The sequence below is a fragment of the Lepisma saccharinum genome, chromosome 4 (assembly GCF_977018435.1).
Source record: "Lepisma saccharinum chromosome 4, izLepSacc3.1, whole genome shotgun sequence".
Lineage (NCBI taxonomy): Eukaryota > Metazoa > Arthropoda > Insecta > Zygentoma > Lepismatidae > Lepisma > Lepisma saccharinum.
The window spans coordinates 86,166,874-86,183,162 of record NC_139232.1 but is presented as its reverse complement, the minus strand read 5'-3'; the positions used below and the strand labels follow the sequence as shown (position 1 = coordinate 86,183,162).

At 36.3% G+C, this 16,289-nt stretch overlaps 1 long non-coding RNA gene across 1 annotated transcript; it reads right to left on the bottom strand.

The window, feature by feature from the left end:
• Positions 1-2,029: 2,029 nt before the first annotated feature.
• LOC145987250 (uncharacterized) lies at positions 2,030-11,661 on the bottom strand. Its single transcript, XR_014441640.1, has 3 exons — positions 11,528-11,661; positions 3,149-3,262; positions 2,030-2,280 (listed from the first exon to the last, which is right to left on the bottom strand). It is a non-coding gene; the product is annotated as an uncharacterized LOC145987250 (long non-coding RNA).
• Positions 11,662-16,289: the final 4,628 nt, after the last annotated feature.

Below are 16,289 nucleotides of genomic sequence, written 5' to 3'. Positions count from 1 at the left end.
ATATTGGCATTGTAGATGAATTAGGGTTATATTGATTTATTTACTTCTTATGAAGCTACTTTATCCGTACTATATAACATATTTATTCTTATCACATTGAGTATTGTGGAAATATATTATGTGAATGACAAAGAAGTTTATTAGATTACATATTATCAGATACAATCAACGTATATAACCAACACTCATATATTAGTTGCAAAAAAATATTGTACATTAATATTTTATCACATTGTCTACATATAAAAAGAACCACAATATTTGGTATAAAACACTGAACAATCTACCAAAGGAAATATAAGTAGATGTTTCATAATAACGTTCGAAAATATAGTGGAAAATTCTTTACAAATAAAAAATATTATTACTGTGAAAGAATATTTATGTTAACGAAACTGTGCAAACATTTCTAACTTACTGAACTATTTTATTTTAAAATTAATTATAATGTACTACGAGCTCCAAACTTTACTGTGTATGATCGATTGAGTAACAAAGATTCAAAATAATATTAGGAAAACCAAAAATAGTTGTGTAGATTTTATGAATAATTTGGACTCCTCCCTATCATACTCAGTGATTTTTCTCACGTTCGAGCTGAATGCATGATTCTGGATTATCAGACAAGCAATGCAATTATCTCTTTATTTTAAATCGCTTTTCTACCTCTGTTAATCTGGGGGATAAAAATGAAAGATGAATTAATGAAATAAATAAGATTAGAACTCTAAGAAAAAAATCATGCCGCATACAGGATTTGAAACAATGCGGTCTAGATTTACAGCACGATACAGTTATTTACACGGAATAGAAATTACATTATTTTATATTTGAAGAAAGAAGTATGCTTGAGCTTCGATTTGCAACAGCTGTGATCTAAGTGATATCAAGATTCCATGCAGTTTCGATCTCTAATAACACATTATAATATTTTCAAACACTTTCTAGAATATTAACTTTCGTAAATACACCACTCGATAAAATCGATCCCCTTTTCCTTGATGCTTGTGATCATTAATAAATATAAGAATATAGTAAACAGTGGAAAGCGACATGTTTATGTCAATACAAAGCAGTTGCAAAATCTTTCTATTGTTTGCTTTAAATTCATGAAAAATCTTTTCAAAACATTTCAGTAGTGAATAAAATGCATCAATTCAAGTAGTTAAAATATCGTACCTCGCTGGAATTTCTACATAATATAGCAAACATGTGTTTATACCCATTCCACAAGAGCTTACTTTATAAAATTACTTGGATCATAATTGCCTCTTTCTCAAAATTTAATGTGAATTAATTTGTCTGTCACTTTAAGGGGCATTCCACAGAAAGTGGTCCATATAAAAAGAATGAATTAATAATGAAATTATTATTGTTTTTAATTGCATTGAGGTTTATATGTTTGTGAATGCTTATAATTTGCACATTTCACCAATAAAAGTTACTAGCATCTGCAGCCTATGTGCTTCAGAGACAAATGAAGTAAAAATTTGCTTCACATTTAAAGCGTCACTTTTGTTCATGCTTTTCATGCATTCAGCCTATGCCATCATACCAAGATTTTTCTATTTGTTAGCAGACACCATAAAGTGTTTCATAATTCTATGAAGAAATCAGCTCATTATGAATATTTTAATCCAATCTCGTGTCTAGAACGTTAAATTTTTCCTTTCAAATGTCACACACATAACGCTGGAATGTCCCTTTAAGCTGGTCAATAATTACTGCCACGTTAACATACATCTTGCATCTGTACATCATCAATAAGGGGAAAATAGTTAAAAATCAAAGTTTAATTTTTTGTACCTCTTTCTGGTGTGATTACGTTACAATTGTTTGGTTGAACGACAATTTTTAAGAATATCAAATGAACTGAACGGTTAAAATCAACTGCTGATCTCTTTAAAATACTGATTAAGTATATCTATCCATAAATTGTATGACAGCTCAGTTCTTTAACTACTGTATTAGCTAATGCTACGTAGAGTTTGACGAAGTGATCATAGGTATGAGAGAAATAAAAAAAACATTAATTTCTATTAGTTTATTGAACTATTTTTTATTCTACAACCATTATGTATTCATTTAGAAGCCAAGAGCACAGAAGATGTGATTTTCGAGCTGTGAAAAATGTGGAGAAGAAATATGTGTTTTCCCTTATGCAAAGTTAACGTCGTTCCCTTGCTGTACGGTATTCTTTTCTCCGCGTGCTACTCCCGTATTGCTTATTCCAACGTTATCTTCGCTACCAGGTTCGCACGGGCCAGGTCCAGGGCAAGTCTGAATAAAATGAAAAATATTTAGTATTAGTAAGGAGTAGGTATAAACACATTTTGCTAATTGTTAGAACGCATTAGGTGTTCTGCTCACGAAATTACCGGCTTGAACACCCAGCCCTCGAACGGATTTGTGAGTAGGTTACTTTCATCATTCATCACCATTGTTGCAGTTAACTTAAAATGGTTGAAAAGCGATGTAAAATAAGTAAAACTATAAAACACATTATGATACATATGATTGCCGCGAAAGCGACGATTGAAAGCAAAACGCCATTCTTTCTGAAGAAAAATTAATAATAATGCGTTGATAGTTTCTTCAGTTTTTTTTAGAAAAAAGTACTGAGTGAGTGAGTGAATTAACTGTTTAGGTGTAGTGTACGCAATCCTATGAGAAACCGCCAGAATTATCGATACAATACCCTTAACGAAAAACCATACCAAATCTTAAAAACAGAGTATATAACACAGTATGTGTGAATTATGTGCCGTAACGTGCTTTTTTAATATAATAATAGGCCCAGAACTTGTTATAATTGAAAAATCTGTTCAATTTATATTTGGATGCAATCTATGTATAATATTATGTCACTAATACCAATAACCTCATAATATTTAATTTGATATATATACACACATATACATAAACATACATACATACATACATACATATATACATATATACTATTAGAACATAAGGGTGATTTATGTTACAGTCGTAAGTTATCCACAAGTTAATGTTCAAGAAACAGTGAATTCTGAGCATCCTAAGATATCAGTATGCTCACAAAGGTTAGCATGTACACAATGGACTTGTACATGTGAACTTGTATAACATGATAATGAAATCATTCAGATAAAAATCAACGAACCTTTATTTTGTTTCCTTGCTGTACTGCGTTCTCAATCCCCTCCGCTGCACCTTGATTGCTTATACCAACGTTCTTTTCCTTTTCTGGAAAGCTGGCAACAGGTTCTAGGAAGGCCTGAAGGGAAATGAAGACATACCGGTAGTTAATTGTTAATGCAAAATATGTGTATTCAATAGATAAGTTTAATTCTCTTCTATTTTAATTCATGAAGAACAGGATATACTAGAACTGGTTTTAATAATATTATACATAAATAAAAGTAAGTTGCCGAAGTAGCAGAACTTCTACGTGCATTGAAAAAACAGAACGAGACAGAAAGTGATACCAGGAAGTCAACAACATCCTTCATCCTGCATCCTCGGCCATGGCGGTTGCTACGATGCTGAGCAAGGGCTATCTATGCCTCAGTATACACATTATTCGTTTTTCGTCTGGTTTGTCATGTGTCGAATGATTTTTTTGCAAATGTCGCAAGTAGAAGGATTGATGTTCGGGTAGAGGTTTAAGACTTACTGTATTAGCATGAGGTCAGGGTAGAGATACCAAGACGGGTTGAGAGCGAGGGAGGTACTGTTTGTAGACCTGTAGAGGTGACCTTGGACTTCTTTAGTTGAGTCGTGGCATCTCATGAACTCGTCTCGCTGAAGTTCACTCTATAGTTCGGGTGTTGTTGTTTCTTGGTAAACATTTAACCTCAGTGGTGTTAAAATGCGACAGGTATATGGTTATATTGAACAATATGTGTTTTAGACCTCCTGGGCTGGGACCACTGCCTGTGTCGTTCCAGTGCAAAGAAACAGGGGAGGCAAGACAAAAATATATCAGGGAAATAAATGAAGCTAACATTGAGAATATAATGGCAAGCGTTATTAGGAGGGAGAGACCGAGAGGAGGGGAGGCGCAAATAAAGAATCTGGGAACTTTCCTACACTATGCCCGGGCAAAGAGAGCAAAGAAGCTCAGTGGGGATAGCGAAGATGTGTGAAATGGGAGGGGGGGATAATAAATAAATGTGAGAAAATTTAGGAATCACTCAGGTAACAGTGCAAGTATAGTGAAAGAGTTGAAATAAAATAGTGTTTGTGAACTCCCAAGCAGTGTGAATGTGGAAGTAGACTGAGAGGAGGAAGAGTGTAGGAAAATTATACTAATTGGTTTTTTTTCATCCTTGTATGGTATGTACAGATGTAAAGGCTCATACCGGAAATAAATTCTATTCTATTCTATTCTATTCTAACATCATTTTCTTTACAGTGCGAACATAAGCTTACCAAGAATTGTTTGGAAGAAGGAAGCATGTGAAAACAATGAGTGTTGTTGTAAATAGAAAAAAAAGAAACGTATTTGTGAACGAAAATGTGGTTTGCAAGGGGAATAAGACCTCTGTCCCTCACAGCTCCGCACTACGTCGAAACTATCATGGACTTGACTGATTGGGTTTTTATTATCCACGACTTCATCCATCTTAATTCTGTTGGAAAGGAGCATTTATATCACATCCATGCATTGGCGTATATATAGTTCACGTAATGGGGGGGGGGGGGTCAACGTTTGGTATGATTAGGGTTGCTTTATTTCATAAGTTAAAATCCAGGATACTGCTGACCGGAAGCTTTTTGGGGAGCGGGAAGAGTGGGGTGCTGTTCTTGACAAAGTTGTGTGTATGTAGTCACGGTCACGCTACTTAGTATTGATACTTTTCTATTCATCTTGTGTCAAACAACTTGCGAATGTTACAATGTTTACCTGGTTTTCTTGCACTGCCTTTTTAAAATCCAAATTTCTTTAAGAAGACTGGAGGGAAAAAAATTAACTGATTTAACAGTCCCAATGAAGTTTCTTATAGCAGAAATTCCGAAACTCTCAGGAAATTGCAGACATTTGGTCTGGGATCCCATTTAGTGTGTGGAATTACGTAATTTCCTTCCCGTCCTATAGTCTCGAATTTAGGAGAATAAAATAAGTCCGAAGTAATTTTTATAAACAAGCGGATAGAACAGGTAATCTGGTAATTTTACTGAACCAAAAGGGGGTGTGGGTTGGGCCCGTTGAACCTCCCCCCCCCTTAAATACGTTCATACATCCATGGTTTCGACGTCTACGGTGTTCGAAATCACTAATCAAGTATATTTTGACAGGACGAGGTGTATTGTTATTGAAAGTTATACTGGCAAGACAAAATTGGCTAAGACGTGTTACGACATTTTCCTTCATATTCTAGAAAATAAATAATGTTTATCATTTCGGTTCGGCTGTTATCACCAGTACAATTTTCGTTAATTAAACTTTATCAAGCTACGTTTACTTCAGTTACATGGAGGTCACGCTCAAATTAACAATGAAAGATACCTCAGACACTGTTTATCAAAACGATGCATGTATTATTAATAATGTTGTAATTAATATCCGACAGCATGGATACATACATAGCGTGTTTCAATTCATGGAGTAGTAAAATAATGTAGTTTACATTACTTATTTTACATTCCTTCAGGAGGATACATCAAGATAGCATTAATACGGCTCCGTGGTCGAGCAGAGTTCATCGATGTACAGTCACCGGCAAAAATGACAACTAGTTCCTGAAATACTGCAAGGTGTTATGTGTATTGCCTAACTCTACGGCGGTCGCAGAAGTTGCCATTGAAAATTTTCTATTAGAATCCACTTGCTGTTACTATTTACATATTTACAAAGCATTTCCATAGGTGCATTCATCAAATCCACAAGAATTCCTTAAATCAACAAAAACGCAATTACGGTTTTACTTTATACTAACAAAGAGTTAGCCTAACTATCACTGTGGCCTTCTAGCCATACTAGTAGGGCCCCCCGATGGCGCAGTGGTAGAATCGTCACTTTGTAATCAAGGGGTCCCGGGTTTGATACCCGGCGGAGGCACATAGTGATTCGGATTCCACTTTAAACTGTAGGTCCAGTCCCGATTAGCCTTACTGCGCATAAAGGGGACTTAAAACACCAACTCAATCAATCAACCGTACTAGTAGGAAGTGTTTCATTTCGTTTCCTTACGCTGGATCTTACTAAGCCCTCTAGGCCTTATGATGGGTTTCGGAAATACATATATTACATATGCTAAACTTTACTAATGGGGAACTTGAGAATTATAAAGAGGGGTTGGCTTTACCAAATGCTACGTTTCTTTTCTTTTCCATCAATCATTCCAGCCACCATAAGTGGTCTAAACTCTGGAAGAAAGGAGAGACAAGGGCTATCCCAGGGATAGTAGTTGTCCTTGGATATGAAGATTCCGCGTATGGACCTTAGTGCGCGCGGAGCTGTCATTTTGTTATATTCGTTTCATTTGTGCCAGATTGATGGAATCATTATTAATTTTGCCACCAGAGGTCAATAGAATCGGTTACGCAATGACGTAATAAGGAAGCCTCGGTGCAACCTTCCAGCCCATTTTAGATTCTGACCCAGAGAGAGGAAGTTGTTTTGCTCAAGGTAGACACTTTGTGAAGGTGTCCGAGGAACCACGATATGGAGGAGAAGGATAAGTACTTTCCGTAATGTTTCAAGTTCCGAACTTGCACTCACTCTCTCAATTATATTTTTTTCATCATCTTTCTCGTCTATACTACGTGAAGAAGTGACTTGACAGTCAAAAGACAGATTTAGTTCATTATTATTAATAGTTAAAGTAAATCCATCAAACTGGCGCAAGTGATAATACAATGTTTATTTCAGCGAGTTTATCATCGAACAATCTTTCTTTATGTAGTCTAATTGTGCTTGCACATTATGTCAATAAACTCGCATAATTGGGAACAGTGTTGTATCTGTACATTCGAATAGCATAGCGTATGTACTAAAGTTAAATATCAACCTTTATTTTAGGGGATGTTACAGTATGCTTGCCAAAAGCCTAGTAAGCTGTATAAAATAAGGGTTAGAGCGTCAACTTACGTTTAAAATCCACCTGCCCCCTAGCTAATAAGTAGACCTTAAAGGCGGAAATTTCCACTGCGCGCTTACTTCAAGGTTTTCGTGTGCATTAAACAAACCAGTTTAACGTGCATACGCGTCGTTGTAAAAGTGGTAAATAACTGTTTTTTTGTGTTACGCCAAACCAGCCTTTCTATAATCGAGGAGGAAGCCTGTGGAAATTCACCAAGTACAACTGGAATTATCCACGGCAACAGTCCTTTATGAAAGAGAGTTCCCCAACTGGGAATCTAATGCCCAGTAAAAAGCATAATCAAATAAGCATATATATAGGTATAAAATACACATATTAAACATATTAATTAACCATTCACCTTGTTGCTGGCCAGCTATTAATTAATACAATATCAAAAAAACCAGCAAAGGTGAATCCTATCTTTAAAACATTTACTTCTAAAATAAGTAGGGCATGCATATTACATATTAATATCTATAAAAATATAACAAAATGGCAGGGTCTTGCACTATATTGTAAGATATTTATACATGTATCGGTAAAATTATCGGTAGATACCGATAGAGTACCGATTAGTCTGTCCCATCCTTAATTGATTGTAATATTGAAATGTTACCTTTAAGTAATTCGTTCCATTAAATTCATATGTGTTGGAATTCCGAACATTATCCATAGATAATGTATAAGACGAACATTAAGAAGTAAAAATATAATTGCAATATTTGGGGAATGTTTCAACATTTCGAAAAGTTTGTAAATATAATCACTGTGACTTGGGCAAGGCAAGAAAGTTTATTTGTATTTTCAGCTTCCTTCATTTGATAAATTTTTCATTCATCCTCATCGTTGAGATTTTATCGAGAATGATAGAAAGCGACGTAAAATAAGCAAATGCTAATGAGATGTTTAGTAATGACTGTAATCGGAAATTTCAAGTGAGTCGTTACAACCGTTGACTATAAATGCATTTTCTGATCGAACATGGTGATAAAAGTTGAACATGTGTTCGACAAGGTACAACAGGAAAGTTATTTCCATGATAAATTACACTCTTGAGAATGAATGGGAAACGTATATTAAAAATTAAGAACAATTATGTGCAGTTGGATTGAAAGAATGATTTTTGATTTTATTGTTCTTGGAAGTGTTAATAAGCAGTAAGGTAAAACAAATATTGATCATGAAACAAGTATTCGTTTTCAAATTCGTTATAGCAAAAAGTTAACAATTGCAGAAAGGTAGGAGAATGCTACTGGATTTATTGAACGATGAATAACAACGTTAATTGAAGACTAAAATTGGTAAACGCTGCAAGTGCCACAATAATTAAAACACCGTTTTCCACGTTAAACTGTGAAATGTGCCATGCTTTATAATGTGGTAAACGTGAAATGTGGCTGGTAGCTCTGTAAGTAGTTCAAAGGGCGTGTAAAGAGGTCACTAGTGTGCACGTTCTTACGGGCTGATGTGCGGAACGATGCGATTTCCCAACACTTTTGACACTTACAACGTTTACCACTTTTAGTCCTCAATTATGCGTAATACGAAATAATTATAACTGGCATTCTGAATTGAACGTTCGAAAATATACGAAAATATCACGTGAAAATGTCGAATCAAGCATAAAGCAATCGTTGGGTAACAATTTTATAAGAAAATTGGGAAGGAGAAGACAGAAATAGGTTATAGGCATTTCAATAGGGTGGAACTGCATCATGGCGTTAATTCAAAATTGTTGCCGACACACACAAAGACACTATGTTTATGTTGTACAAGTGACCAAAAAAAGGTAACCCAAAACCGTTGTCATCAAAATATTTAGGTTTACTTTATTTTGAGCCACACTGTACATAAGCCACACTGTAAGACAATAACAGATGCGGTATAAATGAAACTATATATGAAGTATAAAATCTAAACCAAACGGAAAATTAATTTCGCACGTGTTAGTATTTTCATTTTGCTAATGATAATTTTGTTACTACCTAGGTATTGTGTTCCATTCAAGCATGCCTTTTTAATGAAAAATAAAATATTATTAAAAGTAAAGTCCATAATTTGTGGTTTATTTATTAAAACAATTTTTTTATATATTTAAGGATCAAGAAACTGAGGAAAAACCTACAAATCTCTCGGCCATATTGAAACACTAAATTAATTACGTAGTCCTGATTGCTCAATGAAAAACACGCTTTGATGATTAATTGTTGTTACTTCGTGCAGGTAACTGTCACAACATTTTGACATAAGTAATGTGATAGATTTGAAGCATATACGTGTAATAAGGTATGTAAGATAAGGTAAAGATGCTCGTGCATATTGCACCGTGCCTTGAAGGCACATCTGTGGTACTTGTGTTCGTAGTGCGTCTTCGAGGTTTCCGACATGGAGGAGCTTTACGTTCGACTTCAAGGGAGATGGGAGTGAATGTGTGAAAGCACGAAAGTATTCTTGTAATTGTGGAAAGCTCTTCTGCGTTGAAGCAGGTGACTTGAGTGTAACTGCAACAGCATGCACATGGCTACAATGGATTGGCGGGAAGCCGTTCGAGTTAATAACTTTTCCCTTCACTCTTCCGGGAATCTCTGGAGCGAGCAAACGAAAACAAGTCTCTCCGCATGCCCCTACCAGGAGAGGAACCATGGGGGCCATGCCCACCCTCAGACTATGAAATATTAAAATGTGTATCTATAAAAGCCCTGAAAATATCCGACGATTTTTGAAATGTGTAAAAATTTCGATTTTGTCCTTGCATAAATAAATGGGTTTGTTGTGAAGAGCCAGGCTCCAGAAATGTACCTTCCCGATGGCGCAGTGGTAGCGTCGTCGCCTTGTAATTAAGAGGTCCAGAGTTCGACACCCGGTGTAGGTACATAGTGGTTTGGTTCCCACTACAAACTGTACGTCCAGTCCCGATTAGCCTTACTGTGCATAAAGTGGACTTATAACACCAACTCAATCAATCAAAACTAAGCTCCTGAAATCTGCAGTTTGGAATATTGGATACTTTTAGTTTTGATGCAAGGCTACCCGACGTCCCACTTTAGTCGGGACAGTCCATTCCTTTTAATCCCTTATTATATTCATAATTGCTAATAAATTAACATGTGGCGCAATAGCCTGTGATGGCCTGGACGTACCTTCCGACTGCCGGCCTCACTCCCACCTGATCCTACTCACTCTGTCACCCGAGGTGGCAGATCATGCGGCCAGTTACGGGAGACGTGTGGTCAGCACGACGAACCCACAGTCACTGTTGTAGGTTTCCATGACCAGGTTAAGCTACTCATTCGTAGCTCCCCAATTTCCTCACGAGGGTAAGTGGCTACCGTTCCCATACACAGACCGAAATCTCAAAGAGAAACGTTGTTGCGCTTAATCCTGGAGACCCAAAGCATGACGTCATAATTGCTAATATGTATAATTTAATATATATAATGGTGCTATTATAAGAACATTAATGAAAATTTGAGGAAACATTGTTAATTGCAGAACACCGTACTTTACGAACACTTCTGAGAATTGAATATAATCAATAAGCATTAAGCTGTACGCCATATGACAGCCTTTGTAAGGGACTGTGTTTCTGATTGGGTTGGGGTGAGGTGAGCGAGTTGATTTTTTCCTGATACTTTGGACCATAATATTGCAACTTTACAATTGCACGTTTAGCTCTATCTATAATATTACGAGAGGCTTGCTGGTCAGCATCTTGCCGACCACCGTGGTGGAGTGGTTGGCACAGCGCACTACTTTGATTCTCGACCTGGGCATTGGTGTTCCTTGTGAGTAAGTTCTTTCATCAATTTCACCATATCAATCATCCTTATGGTCACGATTAGACAACGTTGACAGAAAAGCGAGGCAAAATAACCTAATTCAATCAACCCCCAGACCATTTCGGATCTTCTCTTTGTTCCACATTAGCGGATCTGACCCCCTCTCCCCACTTCAAAAAAATCCTGGGTAGGGGTTGTCTCTGAGCAAGTAGTGACTCGCCCAATGAACGCGCGAGAGGAGAAAACGCGGATGCAGCTGCCAGCTGTTTGAAGCAACGCGTACTGCTTTGTTCCGCCAACTCGCTTTCTCCCCTTTTCTTAAGTTATGCGCGGCCTTTCTCCACACATACCAAAGACAAAGAATAAAGACAGTTTCAATTGTAAAACAATAAACCCCGGGGTTCATCAGCCCTTTGGCAGGTAAAGCGGCTTGTCATTGAGTGTCCCATCGCCGCTGTTTTAGTTTTTCTTAGAGCGGACTCCACTGTTCAAGTAGCTCTCCATTTATCCTCAAGCTACTAGATCAGAAAGGTATTTTTCTATTTATGTACAGATAGGCTAATCTGGAATGGACCTACATTTTAATATAAAATGGGAAACACTGTGAAATATTTTCATTTCTGAATATTTCTACTGCTTTTGAATGAAACAATGCATGGAAACTAAACTTACCTGCAAGCAGATTAGAACTACTACAAAAATGACGAACGTTCTTCCAATCATTTCGAGACAAATGTACACAACACCTCCTTGCTGATAGATAGAATGGAATGCAAGAATCTTTCATGAGGCATTATATAGAAGTAATACTTTTTCGTACCTAACAAACCGTGGATAATAATCGTTTAAGCATGGTCTTGTAACAACTACACATGTGTAGAGTCCTCATTGTTTCCATAATGGATGTTTGCTTCAGACAATTATAATTTTATTGGAGCAGAATTATCTACAATTGTTCGACGTTAATGGTTCATGAATTGTTCTTATTCCGAAACGTAGTGTTCACTTATTGTTATCCATGAAAAATTCCCAATGCATTTTAAGGACACCGCGCATGTATTAAATATTCTTTTTTACTTAAAGTTGTAGAACTGGTAACATAGTCCCGCAGTGGGGTGAAATTAAAACTTTAGTATATTAAACACGAGTAATTAATATGTCACGTATTTGCTGATTGGTTTGTTAGTTAATTCGAAGAAATTGTATGCATACTTTACAATACAGATATACAGTAACTCTTTTGGATAATTACTGAAATGATAGTAAATTTCCCTTCCATCCTGTGGATTTTCTTAAGCAGGCTCTAAATTCCTAAATTTGTTTCAAACGAGAGAATAAAAATTATTATTCTGAGTGATATTTTCGAGTACAATTGAATTCTGTCATCAAATTTATCTCAGCATAACATAAATAGGCACAGACAAATATTTCTCGTCGAACATAACATTTGGTAACCATACAATTGTGATATTATAATATTGTAATCTGAGATGATCATATGGTATACTAAGGACAATTTCTCTCCACACTTTTATTTTAATTTAATGTATTTTATATACATGTTTTGTATATAATTTTTGCGCTTGCAACATAATAAAAAGAAAATCATTCAATATATACTTTTATACTTCCAACTGATTGTGTGGTGTTGAAGAAAGTGGACAATTCCGAGATGAATGCCTCCATATCGTACTCGTTCGAACTTTCCCCCTTAAACTTAGATGAAATTAATCATTTTATGTTCATAAAGTAAAGTGTTTAACCATTTCATATGCTATGGCTATATTTTAATAATACAACATTTAACATACGGAAGAAACTTTTGTGGTATCCATAGCTTCTTGCAAACAGTAGACACTTCTCACAAGCAGATATTTTTACCTTCCCCATAGTTTACTGTTATAAAGAAGTTTGAATATATTATAAAATAAATGTACATAATGATTACTAGATTACTTTTAAAACAAAATCTCAACTATCTTAAGATGTGTATACTGGAAACAGTACTCTTCCAAACTATCCAATTGACACTTTTTAGAACATATTTTGAATAAAATGTACTGAGAAATTACAGTGATAGTTGCTTACACATATATTATTAAAATACACGAACAAAAAAATTACAAAAATAGATAACTATTTTAGCCGTTTAATATGTTACTCTCCCAACAAAAAAATCAGAATCCGCGCCGTATACTATTACTCGTATGTATATTATTACACGAAATTTCCAGGCTATATTATATTATTGTTTCGCATTTCTTGTCATTTAACGTTTCAGCTCGACTTTGTTAGATGATCGACCATGAATATTCTCAGAGAGATGGAAGAACAATATATTTTATAATGTATATCTATTTGCAAAACAATATACACTCTTCTCCGTAAAGGGTGATCAGGACGACGAGACCAAAAAAATATAGATTGCTACCTCTATTTGGTGCAAGGTGCATGAATCTTAATCTTAAACCTCACCTAGCATATCATCAGGGTAGGGTTCTTTGGAGACAACATAACCAGACAGGATGCCTTCCAATGGAGACGTTTGAACGTATATAGTTTTCGAACACAGGATACATGGAATCAATATTTACATAAGCTACATTCTTCTGTAATTTCCATTCAGTCAATTTTCATCTCAATATGTTTTCATTATTTCTCTTCTCGATTTGAATATTCTCTTATCTGGACTTCCTTCTTAATGGTTTTTCTGGATCTGGACTTCCTTCTTAGTGGACGGTCTGGATCTGAACTTCCTTCTTAACGGACGGTTTGGATCTGGACTTCCTTTTTCATCTTCTTTGGGAACTTCCCTCTAGATTTCCTTTTGTGTCTTATGGTAATCTCGAGAACGGGAATCCTTCGTTCCGCTTACTTTAGCATCTTCATACACCGATTTACATCCTTCGCTGAATTCTATTCTATCAAGCTGATGACGCTTCTCTTTTCCTCCACTCACTCCAAGTCCTAGGAGATCACGTGTGCGAAGTGGTGGATTGATGTGCTCACCGCCTATTTCAGCTCTTCGCTAATTTGAGCATTCCTTTATTTTTTTCCTGCTCTCTTTCCTCAAACTTTGGGCATATTTCTAATGTCCTCTCTTGTGGCAGCGATTGGAACTCGCCGACACTAAATAGGTCCAATCTTGTGTGTACTTGGTGCCAAACGACTCACACGAGCATCCAAGTAGGTGCCACGGCTGAAACGCGCAACCAAAAGTGCTGTGGGGCGTCGACTTCAAAGCAACGCGCCGCCACTGGTGTAAACAAAATGTATACTATTGGAAAGGTAAATCAAATCAGACAGATTCAAGATATGTTCAGACACAAATTTGTATTGGTGCTTTGACTTCTTTAGTTTTCTGATCAATTTACATATGATCACTGGTTTGATTTATGGATTATAGATATTAATTTATTTATTTTATATTTATTCTTCATCTTCTTATAGTAGATTTTATTGTTTTTCATCTTTCCCATTCATTTTATTCTTATTTATATAGTTATTCACATATATTATGTTAATTCTTAATCTTGCACGCTTGGTGCTGCCATCTCTATTCCTCTTTTGCAAACTATTTACATTACTTGGTCCTCTTGGGTACGTAACATCATTATGTATTATGCTATATGGACGCACGGTAGTGATGCACAACGAGAATCTGGACGACTTGCAGGACAGCCAATCCGTCGGGACAAACCAGTAAGTGCACAGTAAGTGCGAACGAAAACAAGTTTCTGCGCAAGTAGTGACGCGAGATGGCTCCACCAATGAACACGTGAGAGAGAACGGGATTGTGTGGAGGGCGAAGCGACTACAGTGACCAGCCTTCGAGTAGATTGTACTGCTTCACTCTGCCCCCTCGATTTCCTCCCCTTCTCTGTTGCTATGCGCGGCCTTGCTCCACAGATTCTGGGGACAAAGTATAGAGCATTTGCAATTGAAAAATATAGTAGCCAATTTGAAATACTGGTTCAGGTGCGTCTCTTACTTCGTTTGAAAGTGGAAAAATAACTTCGATATGGATTTTCACACCGAAGAGACAAGATGCACGAGCCACGCTGCAAGCGACACTTGTTTCTTTGATCAATTCGTATGATGGAACAGACATAATTGCATTAATCAGTTTATTAGACACCTGATAAGAACGTAACAAGAGACATTGTTACACGTAAATCGCATTGTAAAATTTGTGCAAGTTATTCAAACTCTGGAGAGGCATGTTGTGCATGAGAAAACAGGAGAAATCATATGCACTGATCTCAAATTGTATACGCTAGACTTTCCAGCCTGGATAAAGCGAATACCTAAACACTAGAGAAATGGTTCTCAACCATGATACTAAGAGACATGGTAGACTCATGCGCATCGCCGGGGGTTCGCCGGGACCGCTGTGACGTCAACTGGTGAGCAACTGGAGATTTCGCCCGCTACATCTGGCAGTGAATCTTTGTCTCTCGCTAACAAATAGACGTGTCTTTCTTTAGTGAGAGTTTTCTTCAAAATGGCTTGTGCTGTGTTCCGATGTAATAACTACAACCGTAAGACTAAAGAAGGAGCTGTTAGGTATTTTAGATTTCCGAGAGATGAAAATGTACGAAAACAGTGGATTTGGCTTTGTAGAAGCGTGTGTACTTCACACATATATGTATACCTAGGTAAAATGTGGAGCATGGTGAATTTCATTTTAGACGCGAATATAGAGTTTTTAATGCAAATTTTGCCTAAATAATTTTTATTTTTTATTATTATTTAGCTTTTACAATTTATGACTATTTCAAAACAGGTTTCAAGACCAGATAACAATTCCAAAACATATAAAGTTCTGGAGCTTCTTCTGAGCTCATTTTGAATTTAATGGGATGGAAAATCAGGAGTTTGTAATATGAAAATTGCGAGCAAAGTTACATGTATTCATTTTAATGTAGGTTGCTATATAAAGGGGGTGAGGAGCATTCCCACTCCTCTACTCCTCTAACTTGATTCATTCCAAATCAGGAATAATCATTTCCCACCCACTGAATATGAAAATCATATTTTTAAATATATCGTACTTTTAGAACCCCATAGCTATATATAAAATATCATTAAACTAATTTATGACAGATATGTACCGTATGCAGTGCCCTTTAGAAGCCATGTATTCGGTATTTTCTCAGACTTCTAGAAGGTGTTTTACATGTACTTTTCTATCAAATACGAAAACTTTGACGTATGTTAACAGCACTTTTCGAACGCTTGTTGACAGCTATAGCGTTGTCTTGCATTTTTTTAAAAAAATACTGAATCGAGATGATTCCGGATTAGTGTTGTCCACGGGACGAGACGGGACAGGCTTTTAAAAATTCGAGACGAGACGAGATTGATCATGTGTCCATTTGACAAACGAATATTTTCGAGACGAGACAGCATTTCACAGCATTTCCACGAGACG